Here is a 2,006-nt window from a genome sequence, read left to right on the forward strand (position 1 = left end):
TTGTTGCAATCGCAACTTCCTGGATGGACAGTTTATAACTCCTAACCCATATAAAGAATTTTCTTCTTGTATCAGCGTAGAATTTAAGTTGTACGTCTGTATATTTAATAGATGAAATGTTTTCCAAAAGAATTGTTCCTGTGTAGTATTTTGGATATATTTTGTGTAAATAGATTTCTTGCTGCTATTTGTGTAATCTTCCAAGAAATAACTACTGCATACTGTCATACCTTTTGAAGAGAAGTGCAATTATTGAATTATGATATGATGATAAAAAATGATATGATGATAAAAAATACAATGTTGTGATGCTCTGATTAACTTTGCAAGCTACATGAACCCATAATTAAGTGTCTTGCACACAAAAACATTTTTAAAATACTGTAGTATATAATGCCTTTTGTGCATGAGATAAGAGGAACTGTAACTGATAAGCCAGCACAGGTCATAACTGTATGACAGTTAACATCAGATGTGTGACACCTTTTGGTCCCCACCCATTATCTGTCACCACCAGTCAATCTGCCTACACCCTCTCTTCAGCACACAGTTTAACCCCTACTCTCCCCTACTACCCTGCTGCATACGCACACATTATATATATACACACACATATACACGCTAACCACTGTGCTGCGTTGACACTGGTCCAGTTTGGGGGGGTCTGCTGTAGCGTCCTGCAGCAGACTAAGGCAGCCAGATCTTTTGAACAGCATCAGTGCATGTCGTCCTCACAGTCACACACCCTGTTGCCTGTCACTCTGCTGGTAACTGCAAATATAGACACAGCCTGTACTTTGTTTAACATGGTGCAGGTGAGATTAATCTACAAACGCTTAAATAACCACAAGTTACAGTAACTGGTATTGTCATAGGTGTGCAGGTGGATATTGTGGATACAGGGCGTCTCCTGTAAAAGGTTGTTAATGAAACAGTGCCAGCTATCTGCCCTAGTCTCTCTCACTCTGCTGCTCAGTAGAACTGAAACTAGAAGTAAAGCATCCTCTAGTGGTGGCAAACTCACAGTGCTTACAGGGTATTATTTTACACACACAGAACACTGATATATTTTGTATTTGATTGATGTATTTTTTAAATCCTTTTCTCTTACAAACACAATCAATATCACAATACAACATCACAGTAAAGATATTTAAAAGGACACATTTTATTTTTAGGTATACGCTATCCCTCAGTTACTAATGTGTATATGTCCAATTTGTCCCTTTCCCTTTGAAACAGTGTTTTTTAAAGTGGGGGGCAACCAGGAGGGCCTCAGAAAATTTGAGGGAAGGTGTGGGAAAATAATAATATAATAAAAAATATACATATTATTTTATTATAAAATATAATTTAAACAAAAAATGCTTATAATGTAAAAATGAAATACTGAGTCTAATGTAAGGATTAAAAATGTTTAAATACAAATGTTTTTAATACAAGTAAGGAAATATATTTAGAAGTAGTATTTTTGTTTTATTTACATTTGCCATAGTATTGACAATGTGTTTTTAATGACACCTTGCATAATAATCTAATTTAAATTATAATATTAAAAATATTTGGTGGCAACCCTACTCTTAATTCTAAAAAAGTGACTACCTCTCGGTATTTGTATATTTAGTATTTTCCATATATCTGCCACCTGATTAAAACTGTAATTTGCTTGACAAAGACAACGACAATAAAACTCTTGATTCAGAGATTCATCTATACAGAGCTGCAACTAATTCAATTAACCATAAATCATTTTCTGGATTATTTGGTCGGTCTATAAAATTTAAAAATGCTCATTATAATTTATAAAGGCCAAAGCTAAGATATGCAAACTGTGTCCAAATATATGAATTTTACCATCATAAAGGACGAAGAAAAACAGTAAATTTTCACATATACAAACAGGAACTGGTGAACTGGTATATTGTTTAGCATTGCACTCCAATAAACAGACAATAGACAATGGGCTGTGAAGGGTGAAGGAGAAACACCACAATTCTTATTTTCAG

The sequence above is a fragment of the Morone saxatilis genome, unplaced genomic scaffold, assembly GCF_004916995.1.
Source record: "Morone saxatilis isolate NCDOM2014 unplaced genomic scaffold, NCSU_SB_2.0 Contig17, whole genome shotgun sequence".
NCBI classification, from domain to species: Eukaryota; Metazoa; Chordata; class Actinopteri; family Moronidae; genus Morone; species Morone saxatilis.